We start from the raw sequence: 18,136 nt of genomic DNA, 5'->3' as shown, positions 1-18,136 counted from the left end.
CTTTCTCACATTTCTCTGGTTTTGTCAATCTGCTTCCTTGTCGCCCCCTACTGGATACACTGTGAGTTGCCAATGCCCCTTGTCCAAGGTCCGTCACAGAACAGGGTATAGGGCTCTAAATGTGTCCTAGCTTTAAGTCTTGGGTTCTACAATAAAGCTGGCAGGTCTACGGCATGCCATCCACGGGCAGAAGGTGTGGCCTGATCCCAGGTCCCCTGTCTCTCTCCTATGGATCCCATCACATTTGCTTCATTTAGGCCAAGGGTCTCCAGGACACAGAAAACAAGGTCCCTTAGACTCCATGCATTTTCCCTTTTATTTTATGCATGGAGAAGGGCCATACAACTCACATGAAATCCTGGTCCTGAGTCACTCCATCTGTGGTCAGCTGTAGACACATATGTTGGCATGTGATTGTTTCGATTTAGAGAGCTCAGAACTGAGTGGAGCGTTGAAATCTCAGGGTTATAGACTGATAAGTCTCTAAGAAAAACAGAACAGGCATGGTATTTGAAGAATCCCACCATCTGCTTTTGCCAAGTCACTCATTCAGGGTTATAAGGGTTTTTTCCCCACCTGAAAGAAGGCAACCCAAGAAGACCTGAATTTATTCTTATAGGAAAAATTCACTCTGGAGTAGATCAGACTAGATGTCAAATGACCATCTCTTATGGTCTGAATTCTCAGGCATCCCATCTGAGGCAACCTCAGCAGCTTGGCCTTTTCTTGTGCCCTTACCTAGATAATCTTGATCTTTTAGTTTCGTGGGAAGATGTAAAAGAATTCCTGATAATGTTTGGCTGATTCAAAGCTTATCCCTCAGAAGAGTATTTGCCTTTAAGTGAGGCTCCCTTAAACTTTCAGATGAAAAAAAAAAGTAGAACCTGGTAGACTAGAATGAATTAGTCGTGGGCACAGGGGCCGTCGCACCACAGACATCCCCAGCGATAGGGGTCTACCTGTAAGTTCAGCCCTGCCTGCACATGACCTCCTTCCATTCCTCACAGGACGTGGTTCCACGTGGCCAAAACAGGGACACACTGAGGCTGTAGGTGAGATGGGGTGGTGGAGTTCTAAGCACTTTGCATGTATTTATTCAGTTTTCCAAATAATACAAGTATCCGTAAGGCACCTGTGAGGTAAGTCACCTGACTGTATGCTCAGTTTAGCATAGTGCTGCACATATAGTAAATGCTCAGCAAATGTAGGTGTTACTATGAGTTCAGAATGATGATATTTTGGTATGAGTTAGGCCAAGGTGCACTTTTTTTATTATCTCAATAAAGGAAAGTTTTGTTTTGCACAAAAAAATTCAGGGGACTGTTTGAATGTCTTTAGAGAAACAACTGTTATATATAAGTCATTATAAAGCACCCTAGGCTATCAGATCTCCTTGGGCAGGAAGCAAACTGACCTATGAGTCGTTACTCTTGTTCTCTAGACTTGCAACTTCCTTTCATGTCAGACACTTCATCCATATACTGAGAAAAGACAAAATGAGTTCCCACATCCCTTCCAACCAAAATTCTAGGATATGTTAATTTCATGGTAAGTATAGTAGCCAATGAACCTGAGAGCTTACCATTATTTAGAGTTATCTTGAGCAATGAATATACTCCCCAAGTCAGGCCAGACTACCCCAGTTCCTTATAAGCTAGTGTGATTTTATTCTCCCAAAACACCTGTTTGGTTGAGACGTCAAATCAAATAGTCTACCTTCCAAGAAAAATCTTCCAAGTGAGTTCCCTGAGGTTTTAGGCTTGGGTCTATTCTAACCAAAATGACAGGACCTGTGTTTTTCTGTCTCTCTGTCCTGGGCCCTGAGGAGGAATCCGATCGGGGCAGAGTCCTCATGGAAACGTGCTTCTAGAAAATGCACAAGTCCCTGCTCGCTGTGAATTTCTTTGGCTGTTAATAATTAATTCTGGAACTCCTAGTGGGGGCAGTCACACCGGTAGAAGGCAGAAATTCTGTTTACACGTACACACTGCCGAGAACTAGAGGTGGAGCCTTATCAAGGGACGAGAACAGTTGTTTCCACTTTGACCAGGTGTCTCTGAGGCTCCAAGACTAGCCTGTTGACCCTTCTGGGTTGGGGAGTCGGGGAGTCGGGGTTATATTTTGTGGCATCTGTTTCTGTTCAGAATACGGGGAGCAAGAGGAAAATTTTCCCAACCATATTAGTACATTATAGGTCTACTGGGCAGTGTTGCTCTAATGGGTACCAATCACCCCACCTCAGCGTGATGTGATGCTGACCTGGTGCTCAAGACTTGCTGTAATGCTGGACGGTGCTGCCGAGCATCAAGTCTGAACTTCATCTAGACTCACCCTGGAGAGACCTTAGAGAACTTAGTGAGCTCAGAGGGTGTCTCTTCTCCATCCAGAGGAGGCACTGGTGTCTCAACTGAGGCCTCTGCTTACCCAGAGGGAGCGGCTCTCCCCTAAGACCCTGAGAGGTGCTGGCACTACTTGGGTCACCTGTGTTCCAGTGCCTCTGGCCCTTTAGGTCAGGGATGACAGGGTGAGGGCAAGAGAGTCAGTATAAAAACCTCACTGAAGCAGAGAGGCAGCTGCCACTCTGCTACCCTAGGGTGGACCTGGCTAACTCATTTTGCTCCACTTTTGATGAAACAGTTTATCTCTACTGTCACATATGTAACATTTTCTTAAAATCTCATCTATCTGTCGCAAACTAGTTCACACTGGGAAGATGGATATTACTTTTCTGCTGCTGTTGAGAATAAGTATGCTTGCTTGCCTGTTCCGACTCCTGAGATGGACCCATATGCTCTCAAGAATCAGGTCCCTGCTCTTGCTGAGGTTGGTGGCCTGTGGCTGGGATTGTCTGTGGGTAATTGGAGGCAGCTGGTGTGCAGCAGGAAGTGCACCAAACTAGCAAAGTCCTGGCTCTTCTACTCAGTAGCTGGGAATCTTGGGCAAGCCAGTTTCCTTACTTATAAAATCGGTATAAGAATATCTACCTCAGAAGGTTGTTCTGAGGCATAAATGTAAATACTCTGACACTACAAACAGAGGAGGGATCACTGTCGTTAACAGAATGGGTCCCAGGTAGGAGTCAGGACACCTGATTCCTAGGTTCCTGTCCCCTCATTAAGTCAATGACTGTGAGCCATTCACTTAACTTCTCAGTCTTAGGCTCCTTATCTACCAAATGGATCAGACTGGATTCCTAAGACCCCTTTTAACCTGAAGAGTCTATGACTATCATGACTCCAAGCCCCTCAAATAATAGATGAGGGAACTGAGCCCAGAAAGGTTAAACCACTTGCCCAAGGTCACACAGCCTGGGGGCAGCAGAATCAACAGGCGTCCCGCCTCCCAGTCTAGGGTTTTCCTACTGGAGTGCAGAAGCCTTCCTATTCACCTACTGAAAACAGACAGGAATTTGAAGGGCAAGAGGGAGAGAGCGACCTTGCCTTGGCCTTGGAGGTCAGGGAGTCTACCCCTTCAAAACCTCTGGTATTTCCCTCCACTGAAGCCGTATATCCCCAATCTTTCTTCTTCAGCAGCTCAGTTTGACTTTGGCCTGGGTCAGCTACCCCCTCTCCCGGGCCCGTGCTGTCTCCTTCATCCCCTGCCACAGCAGTCACACGGCAGCCGCCAAGAGGGGTCAGGGGGCTTGCTAAGAAGAAGAACCACGCGATGCCCAGAAAGCTCTACAGAGGGGCCACTGGGTCCGCCAGGCCCAGCTCTTGCTGATTTCAGCAGCTGGCCATCTGATACTTCCTCTTATTCTTCTTTACCTGGAATTCATCTGGGGCCACCAGATTTGTTTAGCCATCCACACACAAGATCAACACACCTTATTTATTTTTAAAGGGCTCATTCTAATGTGAACTGAGGTGAGCAAACACTTTTATTCACGTCAGCGGCTCCCCCAGGCAGCCTGGGGTCAGCCCATTTATGACATCCTTCAGTAAGCTTCATCTCCAAGGCCCAAGGTGCGGGCCCCATCCCAGCCCCCAGGGCTGAGACATGACAGTGGGAAGTTTCCTTTTGTGGGTTCATCAGGAAGACAGGGCCTTCTTTGGTTCCTTGCTAGAAAAAATGAGAGTTGCTTTTTTCCCCTCTGGGCTACTTGCATTGTCCAGTATACACAGCTTGGAGAAGAGGGAAGCAAAAGCACCGACCTCGTTAGATCTACACATTCTCATCTTGTACCTGTTAGCCAAGAGTATTATCCAAAATACTCACTTGGTATGGTATAAGCCCTGACCAAAAAAAAAAAAAAAAAGACACAAGTGGTAACTAATTGGTAAGGCCATACTGGTGCAAACCGGCTGAATTATAACCCTGCCATCCACTAACCCGGGAGTTTTTAAATTTATACCTAGCATCATCTAACATTATTGAGCGCTTCTAAGTGCCAGGCACTGTTTTACAGGCATTAATTCATTTAATTTTCATTGAAAATTCTAGTTAGGTGGGGTGATGGGTTAAATTGTCTCCCCCGCCAAATTCATATGTTGAAGTCCTAATCCCCCAGTACCTCAGAAAGTGACCGTGTTTAGAGATAGGTTCATTACAGAGGGAATCAAGTAAAACATGAGGTCATTAGGCAGACCCTAATCCAATGACTGGTGTCCTTATACAAATGGGACATTCGGATGTAGACACTCATTTGGAGAGGAGGTCACGTGAAAGTGAAGGCAGATATCGGAGCGATGCATCTACAAGCAAAGGAAACACCAAAGACTGCCAGCAATCCCCAGAAACTAGGTGACAGGCGTGGAGCAGAGTCTTCCACATAGCCCTCAAAAGGAACCAACCTTGCCAACACCTTGATCTCGGGTGACTAGGCTCCAGAACTGTGAGACAATACATTTCTGTTGTTGAAGCCTCTCCGTTACTGGTACCTTGTCATGGCAGGCCTAGCAAACTAGTACAGGTGGGCAACAGAATTATCCCACGTTACGTGTGGAAACTGAGGCACAGAGAGGTTAAATGCTTCCCTAATGCCCCACAGCTCACAAATGGCAGGTAGCATGCTCCAGAATCTGTCTTCTTACCTATGTTAGAAGGAGGTATTTGCCCACTGCCAGGAGGCTCCGGGACCCAGCTGTCTGGCATATACTCACAACCTCTTTGGGGAGGACGTTTCCTCTTGGATTAGACACAGGGACACAATTATCCAGACACTTGTTCTAGCACAGGATGGCAGAATGACATGGGCTGGACTATGGCCTCGCTAGGAAGGGTCATGGACCGCCAAGGATTTCATTTCTTTCTTTCTTTTTACTATAGGACTACGTTGAAATTAAGCTTCATTTCAAAGGAAGAGCATTCGACTGTTTAAGACCAAGACAGAATTATTTTTAAATACTGTAATTAAGAAGGCAGATTCTGAAACAAGCTGCCCACCACTTCTTAGCCGTATTGCACTGGGTAAACACTTACTCTCTCTGTGCCTCAGTTTCCACATGTAACATAGGATCATTACACTTCCCACCTGTGTTGGTTTGCCAGGGCTGCCACACCAAAGTACCACAAACTGAGTGGTTTACACAACAGAAATTTATTTATAGCCTCCCAGTTCTGGAGGCTAGCTTTTACCAGGAGGAAATATTTGCAAGATGCTGATTTTACACGACTGTGAAACAAAGCATTATAGTCACTGACAGCAACAAAACATTGCAATTAACGAGTGAGCTATTTTCTCGAAAACCTGTTTCGCCAGCTTGCTTTCCCCTGACAGGAAGCCTGAGGTAGACAGGTGTGGACATAGAGACTTCCGAAGAACATCGTTTCCAGATGATGTTATTGCAACAGCCTGCTACGTGTTCTCTGTGCCTCTGGTCTCGTTCCTTCCAAACTGATCTCCACATTTCAGCCAGGACTTTCCTTCTGTAAATGGGAATCTGATTGCACGTCTCTCCCATCCACAGTCTTTCTGTAATTTTCCGTAGCCTCAGCATCCTTGCTGGCCTCAAACTCCATCCTTAGCTGCCTCTGCCTGCCGGCCTCAGGTCTCACCCATCTCAGGGTTCCGTCCACTTTACACCCTAGTTTTCCCATTACCACCTGCTCTCTCGGTGCCTCTGCTCTTGCACTGGGCCCCTTCTGTCAGGAATATGCTATCCGGTGTCCTACTCCTCCCAACTTTACCTTCAAGACTCAGTTCAGGCATTAAGTCCTTGCAAATTCTTCCCAGATCAACCCAGCTGGGTCCCAGACCTTCTCCTGCACGCCCACTGCTCTTGGGTCTCTCAGGACCACCAACTTCTTCACACTTGTTATCGCCATTTCTGGTCCATGTGCCAGGGTCACCCATAAGCTTCTTGGGGACAAGGACTGGCTTTCAATTATACTTCCTGTTATATAACTGGTGCTCAATCAACATTTGTTGAGAGAATGAATAATTTGTTGAGAAATGAATAAATGAATGAGACACAATTTAATATTATAAATCATAAGGGCATGGCTCTGTATTCTGTCATGAGTGTCTATCCCCTTATGTTCCCAGACATTCATGGGCCCTTGTGAAGGAGCTCTGGCCATTCTCAGCTCTGTGCCCTCCTCTCTCCCAACTCCCAGTTTCCCAGGGAGCCTGGACCCCTTGCCGAGGCTTTACCTTTGTTATGGGTGGATATTTAAATGTGCTCCAATGTGGGTGGCTGAGAAATACAGGGTGGGTGGGAAGAAAGGGCATAGGCTAAGATAGAAGGAGGTTAAGTCTAAAGAGTGTTCTGGGGCTTCCCTGGTGGTGCAGTGGTTGAGAGTCCGCCTGCTGATGCAGAGGACACGGGTTCGTGCCCCGGTCCGGGAAGATCCCACATGCCGTGGAGCAGCTGGGCCCGTGAGCCATGGCCGCTGAGCCTGCGCGTCCGGAGCCTGTGCTCCGCAACGGGAGAGGCCACAACAGTGAGAGGCCCGCGTACCGCAAAATAAATAAATAAAGAGTGTTCTGGAAAGCTGGGGAGAAAAACTGTGAGTGGGAGGAAGAGAGAGAGGAAGGCTTTGTGTTCTGAGTCCTAGTTCCAGGACAGAGTAGGACCGAGCCTAGCACTGCCTCTTCATTTTCTCTCCACTATTACCAAATGTCAGACTTTGCCCTGAATTTCCACAAGCAGTCCCCCTGATGAAGGCAAACGCATGTAAGGGAGAAATAAAATAAAATAAAGTTCTGTGCTGGTAAGCACCCAATAGCAGATGCCCTGAGCAAACAGATTGTAGTGAGACGCGGGAACTATCTTTCTCATAGAAATGTTTGGATACAGAGAACTTAGTGGTCATTCTCTGGAGGCCCATATGTGCAAGAAATGCCCCAGAGACCGGCCAGGCTCAGCAGATGGGGCCCGATGCTGGCGTGTTAGGAGAGGCCAGCTGTCCCAATGCTGAGTGAAGCTAGGCTCTCCCCTGCTTTCTGTGTTTCTGGCTGCCTGGAGGTGTTGGGGCCACTTCTGCTGCCCCATGGCCGAAAGAGCCCCGACGCTGAGGTCTTGAGAACACACAGAAGCAACACTGGGCCATCCTCGCCATGGGGTGTGTCCTCCTTCTTCGGGGATTGCCAGTTAGGGGGCTTCAAGGTGGGAAGGCAGCTACTCCTTGCACCTCGACCCTCTGCATCTGATTAACTATTCACCATCACCCTCAACTCCCCCAGTAGAGATGGGGAGCCACATGTGTGTCTCTGGATGAGGCGCCCTGTTCAAAACAGGCTGCAGGCCGAGCAGCCCACGTTCTTTCCCTCAGATAAGAAATTCTCGGGAATTCCCTGACGGTCCAGTGGTTACGACTGCACGCTTCCACTGCAGGGGGCACGGGTTTGACCCCTGGTCAGGGATCTAAGATCCCACATGCCGTGAGGCGTGGCCAAAAAAATAAATAAATAAATAAAATAAACTGATGTTTTCTCAAATATTAAAAAAAAAATTTTTTTGAAGCGTTCTCCACCCTGGTGCTGACTCTGTAAGTCATGTGGGCACAAACATGGGTAGGGTATGGACAGATCCCAAGCAAAATACCCTCATCATCTTATCAGGCTCATTCACCCCTTTCATCACAGGAAGAGAAAGTGCTATGGGTACCAACGAATGCCAGGATCACACCCTGGGAGAGGACCTGATTTTAAGCAGTGACCTTGTGCAAGACAAAGGTCTGGTTGGTAAACTCTTTTGCCCAGGGAGCATTACCCAAGTGGTGAATTCTGGCTGGTGAATGGCTATTGATCCTGCAGTGTCTGAGCTGATCTTCCAGCTCCGCTGGAGGGTGATCCCCTTTCACCCAGACTGTTAGCTGCACTCCCTTGGCTGGGCTCCCACAGCTCCCATGCGTGGGCTGCTGCTATGTGGCACAGACCTTCTCTCCTCCCAAATGGGAACATCTGGAGGGCATGGCTCGTCTTCCTCTCACAGCTGTTTCTTAGCACCTGAATCACCCATTTGGTCCTCCTGTCTCCAGAGCAGTTGTTTGGGCTAATTCTGCTGCCTTGTGATTGGGTTGAAAAGTGAGTGCTTGGAGAGCTGGATTCCGGTCCTTTGGTGACAGTGCCTTTTTACCTGGGATGTTAGGTTAGCTTGAATCTCCCTTGGTTTTCCTGGCTCCCTACAGCTTGCCTCTGCTTCTGTCCACAGAACATCTCACAAGGCAGGGGCAGATGGTGGCAAGAGAGATGCATTCTTGGTTGAGGAGGGGAATGTCCCAGGCAAGCTTCGCCCCACCACAGAAAAGGGCTCAGATGAGCAAGCAATGAAGACCTGCCTGAGGTGACCGGCCAACCTCAGGATCTTCAGATCTTCTGGTGTCTGGGCAAACTTGCTCTTTAGGAAAGGTCTTGGAAAGTTTAATGGGTTCAACAAATATTTATTGGATGCCTGCATCACACTGGGCTCTCGGGATGAGACGGACATGGTTCCTGCCCTCATGAAGTTTCTGTCTATAAGAGCAGGAAAGGCCTGGTGGAGGGTCAGTGCGTAGCAAGCTTCTCCCATCAAGCACTAGGTCTCAAGAACCTGCCTTAGGCCGGTTCAGGCCTCTGCGCTCATGTTTAATTTCCCACTTCTCCAAACCTTCCTCCTTCTTCCTTCTGTCATGTCCTGTGGACCTTGCTGCTTTCTCTGCCTCCACCCTTTCCATTGTTTCTGCTTTTTTATCTTACTGAAAAGTCTGCCCAAATGGATAAAAATCCTGTTGCACATCCATACAATGAGAGATTACTTAGTGCTAAAAAGAAATGAGATGTCAAGCTGTGAAAATATATGCAGGAACCTTAAAAAGCATATTGCTAAGGATTCCAACTATATGAGGAAATTCTCTGTGGAAAAGGCAAAACTATAGAGACAGTAAAAAAGGTCACTGGTTGCCAGGGGTTTGGGAGAAAGGAGAAAGGGATGAATGGGTGAAGCATAGGGGATTTTTAGGGCAGTGAAACTATTCTTTATGACACTGTAATTGTGGATACACGACCTTATGCATTTGTCAAAACCATGGACCTGCACAACACAAAGAATGAACCCTAATGTAAACTATGGACTTTAGTTAATACTCATGTAACCATGCTGGTAATTGTAATAACTGTACCACACTAATGCAAGATGGTAATAATAGAGGAATCTGTGCATAGGGGAGAGGTGGGAAATGGGAATTCACTGTATTTTCTGTGCAATTTTTCTGTAAACCTAAGATTGCTCTAAAAGAATGAAGTCTGTTAAAAACAAACAAACAGGAAACAAAAACCTCAGCCCAAATCACCAAATTTCTCTTGATCCTCTGGTGTGGGCTCCACTGGGTCTTCACAGTTCACTGCCTGGCCTCTCTCTGCCTCCAGTGAGATCCGGAGATGTTCCGGACTTCCCATCAGTGCCATGTATCCTTGTCTCCGCCATCTTTTGCTCTCCCTTCCCACAGCCTCGGGACTGATATGTCATGTGACCAAGCCGCTCTGTCCTCGTGCTGCCCTTTTGATCTTTGCTCCCATGCCAGGCCCACGCTCTCTCCCTGGAACACCCGGGGTCTAGAGGGGCCTTCATGTTGGTTTTTATGTTCACATGCCAGCTTCTCGCTCATCTCTTCTTGAAACAAGAACCTTCCCCTAAGATCTCTGTGCAGCCATTGATACCCTAATCATACTCCGTGCCTTCTGCCCATTTCCAATCCCAGAAGAGAAAAATCGAAAGGAAAGACTCAAACCTGACAAAGAGAGCTGAAAGTCTCTCACCGGTGGCCTTCCTGCCGTCTGTCACCCCACTCCCACTCCCGGCTGGAGCCTGCCGCATCTTTGTTATGTGTCTTCCAGGACAGTGACCTGAGATGACATTCTCCCCTACATTTCCTCTCCTGACAAGGAGAGCACTGGGACTCTAACGAGTCATCTTTTTACAACCTGGGAAAAGGCACAACCCACTGTTAATAATTTATTTGCATATTAAAGTACGGAGGGTTGTTAATCATTGTTCAGTTATGGGGACAGGGCAGGCCAGACAATCTCTGGCTAAAAACATGAGGGTACACTTTGTCTCTGCAGGTTTCAAGTGTCAGAGCTTGGGGTCAGGGGAAGGCTTGCTCATGTGCGTCTATTGGGTTTGGCTGGGGGTGAGGGAGAGGACCTTAGTCTTTTAACAGGTTCTAAGTGAAAAGTCAAAGTTGATTTTGAAGGAAAATACTAATCCTCAAATTTCCAGAAAAGGCAGTCCATTAACTCCTGTGAAACAAAGGCACTGAAAAAGACCAAGAGAATGGCTTGTTCTGAAACCACATTCAACGGTCTCATACTGAGCCCACACTCCACGGAAGGCCACGCTGTGGAGTTTGAGCTCAATCCTGCAGGTGGCGAGGCGCCTATACGCTTCCTGGGAGGTGACGAGAGTGTGGCAGGATAAAAGGACAGGAAGTGAAGAGAGGAAATTCAAAGGAGAAAAAACAAAGGGAATGAAGGAATAGTCCTACTTTCTTAAAGGTTCTCATTCACATGCTATCTGCCTGCTCAGAGTGGACACACATAGACAAAGGGGACTCATATACGAGAAGCACATTTGGGGATGTCTAAGGCCAACTGAGACCCTTGAAGGAATTCTCCAAAGGCTGGTTTCCCTGGGGAAGACCACCTCCTCACACCCTCATTCCTCATACCTTATCTCTTGCCCCTACCAGGAGAAGACAGCAAGGGGAGCAGTGCCCCCGCAGTGCGGGCTAGCCGAGGCCAAGGGACACCTGCCCTGAGCATAGAAGCCTCACTGGCCAGGAGGGTCTTGCTCTAGACTCTTAACTCCCCAGGCTTTGCAGAGAGAGAGAGAGTAGTGCCATGCACTTTGTAGCTCTAGAACCTGGTACATAGTAGTTACTCAATAAATGCTTAGGGAAGAAATGGCTGTATGACACTTAAACCACTGCTTTAGGATAATCTCCTTCAAACTGCCTAGGCCAACTGTTCTCTTTTTGGATGTCGCAGCACTGAGGATTGTAATGCTCCTATGAGGCTGGGCATGGAAGGGATGATATGAAAGGCCTAGATTTCTCTTCCATCTCCTCCACCAGCATAAGAGGATGCTCGGGGCACAGTAAACTGTCACGCTGCTGGGAGAATAGCTCCAAGTTTTCTGAAGGAGACACAGCAGGGTTGTGTGATATTTTTAGTAATTCCCTGGATCCCTGAGAGAAACACAGCAAAGAAAAGTAACCAGATTTTGCTCATCAGAGTAGAAATCCCCAATGTGTTCTGACTGTTCATGCCTCTGGCGGCCAAAGGAAACCATCACAATGGCATTTGAAAGAAGAGAAGTCCTCTGTTCCTTGGAGGAAGTTGCAAATGACTGCCCTACTTGGAAGTTCTTACAAAATCTTACTCTGAAATGTGAAACTGTTTTGGGGTTGGCCTGTTGCGCCTGAAGGTGGAGTCTTGAGTGGGAGAGAGGAATACTCTCCGCCAGGGGCTTAGAAGGAAAGTCAATATAGGGCAGGGGGAAGGCTGGGACCCCAGAGAGCAAAGCGGAACGGAGCCATAGCTGGTGAGGCTCAACTCCTTGAGCAGGTGGTTTCTGCTGAGACGACGCTCCGTCTCCCAGCCTTGCCACAAGCACTGCTGTGCAGGAGGGAGACGTGGACCACCTGCCTGGGAGCCTGGGCAGTGGCCCACAGACCCTGGCAGGACTCTCCAGCGTGTGTGCAAACAGACTAACGGAAGGCCTGTTAAGACCTCCCCCAGGGAATGGGTCTCAGAGGCCGGGTGTGTAAGTTCCTGGGAACCACGTTCCTCTGACCTCAACATTTTTTTTCATTCAAGATCGATTAATTTGTCAAGAACTTCAGCCATGATGGGAAATGAAATGTCACAAGTGGGAAAGGAAGAGAGTGAGGCCGGTTCTACCCATGAGCTTTGCTACAGGGTAGCAGATCGTTGGAAGGATTCACAGGCTCATTAGGAGTGTCTGAAGCTACAATCAGTTTTTGGTTTTCTTTTTGCTTGCTTTGAACTTAATCAGCCACAGGGCCAACTCCTCCCCTTCTGGCTGCTTCCCCAGGTCAAACTAACTGCCAGGCTTCCCCTTGGGAGGGTTCCCTTGCGGCTCAGATCTGGGAGCGACCGACTCAGGTGAATGACTAGGGTGAACGATTAAGACTCTGCCCAATGCCACCCTTGCTGAATTGGCATAGGTGCCACCCCTCAGCAGCTCAGCTTCTTCTGTCACTCGGGACTACAGCTGCTCGGCCCCTCAGCACGCCCTTCAGTCTTTGAGGCTGGAGAGATGAACCTACAGGGCATAAGTCTGGGAGGGGGCTCACAGTAAATCCGCCAATTCACCTGGCACCATCCCTGAGAGCGCTCCTGGGCCCACGGTGGAGACTGGCCCGCTTTGGGAAGCTTCTGTCGCCAGTGAGCGCGGCTCAAGAGCACGCGGCCTTAGCCAATCTGTGGACAGGAGCAAAGCTCCCCGAAGGCAAGGTTCATTCAGGGTTCCCACCCCACTTGGGTTTGCCATCTCGCGTCTGCATCTGGCCCTGAGGATGCTCCTCGGGCAGGCAAGGGCACGAGGACTGAGGCCGGTGAGCTAAAGGAGTACCGCCTGTCCTGGCGAGAGGGAAAACCAGCCTCTGATGCCTGCCCTGACGATGGCGGAGCAGTGTAGGGGTGTTGCACTGGAGATGCTGATGGGACCATCGCCCTAGCCAGCCCTTCAGTTCCTTTACAACATCCTCACCCTCCCTTCGGATCCACCAGTGACAGGGCAGCATTCTAGGTAGCTCAGCTCTACTTCGGGAATTTGCCAAGGATGGTGAAAAATTTTACACTCCTGCTGGGGACACCTCAGGGACCCTCTGAGAGCAGGAAGGTTGAGAAAACCTTGTCCCAGAGAAGGATTCCCTTCTCTTGCTCAAAAGGTGCTGGCCCCAGGCCCTATCAGAGTACGGCTTAGCGAAGTTGTCTTACACCTGCCAAAGTAACAAACAGAGCACTATTATATCGTGCCTTTGACTCTCTGGAGTATTCCTCCAGGTCCCAGGAGGCTGCAAAGCTAGTAACCTTCAATAGGCTTCCTTGGCATTGCACAAAAGGGGTGTTTCTGTGGGATGCTTACAGAAATCTCTTTTTATTTCATGAAACAGACACTGGCATTTTCAACTTCTTCTCTTTGCCTCTCTCCTCTCTCAAAGATAAGAGCCTGAATTCCTGACGCTGATCTTGCCTCTGCTCTTCAGTCAAGTCAACTGGCCTTTTAATTTTATTTAACTTTATTCTTTGTGGTTATGCAGGAGACACTGGTTCTCGAAACAGGAAAATATTTCGGCTGCTGAAAAAAATATTCTTTTGGTTTCTTGCTTCGTATTACTAAATTCCGCCACGTGGTCTTTTTCCTCTCTTTCCTCCCTGTCCCTTCTTTGCCACTGAAAATTAGGTAATGCCTACCTGGTTTGGGTTATAAAATCGGTCACTTGGACTGTGTCTACAGCAGCTCTGACTGTGGTGTCCTCAGTGAACTGCAGACACTCTACAGGTGACTTGTTAGTCCGACGATCTGCTTGTGCTGAGAAGCCGGAAACCTTCCGGGCAGCCAGCTGATCTGTCCCCCTTGAAGTCTTTGCTCCTAAATCACAATCACCACCACAATAACAGCAGCAAAGTTCAAACGAACGGAATATGTGTTGTTTGCCCGTGCCCTGGGTTGTCCCCTCCAGGCTGGGTTCTGGCTTTTCCATAGAGCTGGCCGCAGAGAAAGCAGCGTCCCTTGGCAGGAAGCTCCAGCTTTGGAATAGAAGTTCTTTTTCTCAGAAGCAGGAAAAGTAAGAGAAAATGCACAGAAATGTAGTCCTAAGCCCACCCCCCAAATTCACCAAAAGATTCATACAGTTCCCAAGTCAACAGGGCTCGCTCTTTTTTTTTTTTTTTGCGGTACGTGGGCCTCTCATTTGTGGCCTCTCCCGTTGCGGAGCACAGGCTCCGGACGCGCAGGCTCAGCGGCCATGGCTCACGGGCCCAGCCTCTCCGCGGCATGTGGGATCTTCCCGGACCGGGGCACGAACCCGTGTCCCCTGCATCGGCAGGTGGACTCTCAACCACTGCGCCACCAGGGAAGCCCAACAGGGCTCTTTCTTCAGTGTAAAGAAATTTCTACAGGAGAAAAAGATCAGCCAAGAGACAGAATTCGAGGCAAAGCCTCTATCTTTTCTCCCCCTAAGCCAGGCTGTGCACTTTGTGGACATTTTCAATTTAAGATATCCCAGATATGAAAGTGGTTATGATTGTGAGATAGACAACATACCCGGTTGAAAAATATCATTTCCTCTTTAAGGAAGAGCTGTGATCTATTTCGTTGTACCAAATGGCTAGGAAGAATAATAATTCCCACTAATCTTCTGTGATTAGGGTTATAATAGAAAGGTTTCCAAGGTGTCATTTTTATAGCTGTAAATTTACCCTAAAGGGGATGGAATTTCAGGAAACAAAAAAAAGTTTTCTAAAAACTTTTTTTCAGAAATTGAAAATAGAAAATAATCCAACTCATTTAAAATATGTTCTTCCCCTTTACATTTTACGTTTATAGTTTTCTAAATAAAATCTGGTTATTTACATGAGCAATGCATGTAACCTATCTTGATATTCTAAAATGAGGTGATTGTAAACCTGTAAATGAGACTGAAAATTAAGATTTTGTGTATTTCAATTCCCACTACATTTTGCAGCTGTCTTACTCCCCAAAATTCCAAATTTGTACTCCAAAGCATCAAAATTTCCCAAAATATATCTATCATCATAACTAAATAGAAACCCAGGACTGAATGAATATAAGAAAAGCAAAGCCTTTGATAAACTGTCCAAAAAAAAAAAAAAAAAGCAGGGGTAGGGGTTGGTCATAGCCCAAAGCGTGGGTGTGAGTTTTAGAAAATGCAGGTCTCTTTCCGGCCAGCATGGTCCTCTAAGCCCTGAGCAAGAAAGGAATGGTAGGGCTGGATGAGGAAAGCGTGGCACTTGGAAGATGGCTGGTTGTTTAGGTGACATGGAATGGATGACATAGGAAGAAGACCAGTGCGAAACTGACTAGCTCTGAGGTTCTGGGCAATTCCTGCAGTTTTCTCCTCTATCAAACGGGAGTAAGAATACTTCAGGTGGCTATGGTGAGGTTTAGAAATAATATACTTAGTGCACGTGTCCCGCTGGAGGCACTCGGTAAATGGCAGCTCTCCTGAGAGTCAATGACCCTGAACACAAGAACAAATCAATTCTGTCTTGGCCACAAGCTACCAGGGCCTTCCCTCTGTTTACTCTAGGGCAGAAGAGGTTGTTAGTCATTCTCAGAATATAAAAAGGCTCAGGGCAGCGATTCTATCCACCTGGTTTGTTGACAGACAATTGCTTTGCCCAGCAGCCAAAGCGGGGGTGCTCAAAAATATACTCTTCGTAAATTTCACTCAATGAGTTTCTATACTGTAAGGAAAGGGAGATGCTCTCATGGACACGTTCTGTAAGAACAAAGCTTTTTTAAAAAAAACCAAACTGATCTGGCAGCTGTTGAGAGAATATGGGACTGAGGGAAGAGCCCAGGTTTTCTGGGCATTGCAATGAGCTGTCAGGATATTAGGGCTGTAGTCCCAATTCTAACACGAAGAATGATGCCTCATCTTCATACCATTCTCTTCAGTTTAGAGAGCCCCTAGGTATGTCTGGCCTGATGGATCCTCCTGTGTGAGCTATCAGGCCAAATAATACTGATAGGGATAGATTAGGATAATTAAATAGTCAGTTTTTAGAAATCCCAGTAGGGGACTAAGGACAGAAAGGGAATTTCAACAGAGTTTGGGAGGTTGTAAGCTAATGACTACTCAAAAGAAGAATCCAGTAACCTAGCAACAATCTATACTACCTTGAAGGAACACCAGGCGTAACCAAGAGCCAGACACACTCAAGCCACAAACCCTGATAATTAAAACACAAGACAATAGATATGGGGCCTGAGTCTTGTTACGTGAAATCAGAGTTAACAGTCCTTGAAGAGTAGCATTTCTGCATGTGGCCAAGACAGAAATATGGGTGAAAGGGGAAAGAAATTAGGTGAAAGGGGACATTATATGGAAACCTGAGATAAATTACCATATTTTAGTATATGTTACCACACTTGCTAATATACGTATGATTTAAATAGCACCATGACAGTCCCGGTTAAACCATATAGGGCCACAGGAGAGACTAATGATGTAAGCCTTGAGATCTGCTGAAGAATGAGTAAGAAGGTGGTCTTCTCTCCTCCTCACTTTTTCTTTGATTATAAAAATGTAGCCCTCCTCATTCTCAGGGCTGCTGTGCTCCTTTGCCAGCCCGCTTGTATCTCTCACAAACGTCCTGTGTTAATAAACTCATTCTTTGCCTGCGGCTTTGCCTCACGCTGAATTCTTTCTGTGATGAGACAAAAGAACCCTAGCTTCAGTAGCAGGTGAGCGGTTTTAATCAAAAGACAGTGGGTTCGAGTCCCCTCCTAGTCAGGGATCATGGATTCAAGTCCCAAGCTGAGTTTTGGCTGGGTTCGAGTCCCATCCGAGAAGGAGTGAGGTTTCAGCAGCAGCCCCATTTTATAATAAGAAGCCAAGAGTCCAAAGGGTTAACAGATTTTCCCAGGATCATACTGATGAATAGAAGCAGAGCTAGAACTCAAACGCAGATCTTTTATTCTTCATAAGACCCTGCCTCTTCTCCCAGATTTTAGCTATATGGTACTAGCATATACCATGGCTCAATACCTAGGTCTGGAGATAGATTCAGTCTCTACCAGTTTGTATCTTCAAGCAAGTCATTTATGCTCTCTGAAACCCAGTTTCTTCTTTAAATGGGGATAATAATGACAGCCCTCAAAAATTACAAAGAGTAGAAGCAATAATGCATATGAAGTAATTAGTACAGTACCTAGCACATAGCAAATGCTAAAAAAATCAGTTATTAATTTTACGATTATCCTTGTTCCAGACTTTGATTCCCATCCTGAAACTAGGAAGGCAGCCATGGAGTAGAAGACAGAACACAGGACATGGCATCTGTTGGAAGACCAGAGTCTGAGCCCTGGCCGGGCTGCTTCTCAGCCATGTGGTCATGGACATGCCATGTCACTGTGGTGACTTAGTCTCTTCAACTCTGAAAAATGAGGCTATTAATATATACCTACTGGAGGACAACCCTGTTGGTGCAGTGGTTAAGAATCTGCCTGCCAATGCGGGGGTCATGGGTTCGATCCCTGGTTTGGGGGGGATCCCACATGCCACAGAGCAACTAAGCCCGTGCGCCACAACTACTGAACCTGTGCTCCAGAGCCTGAGAGCTGCAACTACTGAATCCCGCGTGCCTAGAGCCCGTGCTCTGCAACAAGAGAAGCTACCGCAATGAGAAGCCCGTGCACCACAACGAAGAGTAGCCCCCGCTTGCTACACCTAGAGAAAGCCCACGTGCAGCAACGAAGACCTAGTGCAGCCAAAAATAAATAAATTAAATAAATAAATTAATTAAAATATATATATATATACCTCCTGGAGTCACTGTGAGAATGGAATGAAAAATACAATCCCTTGAAATACTCTGCAAAGGAAAGGTAGTGTGCAGCAGTGAACAGAAATCCAACTACTGCAAACTTTCTCTACTTCTCTATGTTTTAATAATGAAGTATGTTGCCAAACAACCTTCTATCTCACAAGAGTAGCT

The 18,136-nt window shown here is 47.2% G+C and overlaps 1 protein-coding gene across 7 annotated transcripts in view; it reads right to left on the bottom strand.

Annotated features, from left to right (window-relative positions):
* The window catches only part of PRLR (prolactin receptor), a 172,077-nt gene that overhangs the window by 126,402 nt on the left and 27,539 nt on the right, over positions 1-18,136 (bottom strand). For 2 of the 7 annotated variants that reach the window (XM_060009597.1, XM_060009599.1), the window contains exon 1: positions 10,153-10,354. The exons of 1 other annotated variant lie outside the window; for it this stretch is intronic. The gene's annotated coding sequence lies outside the window, so the exon portion shown is untranslated. Of the gene's footprint in view, positions 1-350; positions 484-10,152; positions 10,355-18,136 lie in introns of those variants that run through there. 4 more of the 7 variants (XM_060009600.1, XM_060009601.1, XM_060009596.1 and 1 more) reach the window with 3 other exon arrangements.

The sequence above is a fragment of the Delphinus delphis genome, chromosome 3, assembly GCF_949987515.2.
Source record: "Delphinus delphis chromosome 3, mDelDel1.2, whole genome shotgun sequence".
NCBI lineage: Eukaryota > Metazoa > Chordata > Mammalia > Artiodactyla > Delphinidae > Delphinus > Delphinus delphis.
Note: the sequence above shows the minus strand (reverse complement) of the source record. Positions and strands in the feature narration are given on the sequence as shown.